Source organism: Papilio xuthus, unplaced genomic scaffold (genome assembly GCF_000836235.2).
Source record: "Papilio xuthus unplaced genomic scaffold, Pxut_1.1 DF826115.1, whole genome shotgun sequence".
In the NCBI taxonomy this organism is placed as follows: Eukaryota; Metazoa; Arthropoda; class Insecta; order Lepidoptera; family Papilionidae; genus Papilio; species Papilio xuthus.
The window spans coordinates 5,893,674-5,894,289 of record NW_013532534.1 but is presented as its reverse complement, the minus strand read 5'-3'; positions in this window follow the sequence as shown (position 1 = coordinate 5,894,289).

Sequence of the window (616 nt, the reverse complement as noted above, 5' to 3'; positions counted from 1 at the left end):
TAGAAATATAAAAAGGTTAAAAGTACACGAAATTTCTTACGGTGGAAGCATTTTTTGCTATTCAAATATCCCAAGGACTTGACTCATTCAAAAGTTTCAAGGAATTAAAATTACAAATCGCATTTAACAAATAATTCTCAGGAATAATTTAATAGATTTTTTAAGTAAGTTTTCAAACGTTTACTAAAGAAGATTTAGCTCAAAGCAAATCCATTGTAAAAGTCTGTATGTGAAGGAAGCCGCGATGTTTGAAACTTCAAATTTTTCATAAAACACGTATCAACGTATTCGTCAAAGTTTCTCCTTCACTTCAAAGAAGAAGTTTCAAATGCTCGCGTACCTTACACTGTTCATCGTTAAAGTTAAAACGAAATACGTAAAGTCTTTTTAAAATTTATAACTTTGTAGCTGCAAGAATTACCCATGTAATTATTAACACTTTTACGAGTCATCATCAGCTCACTATACTTTCCCACTGAGGAACTCGGAGCACTCCGCTACAGACCGCTGAGGTGAAAGGACGTGTCCGCTCGCCTCACTTCTGTCGCACCGCCCAACAATTCGTTGAGCAATCCGCACCTGCGCGCGCCGTAAAAGGTGCCGCCATCCTTTGTTC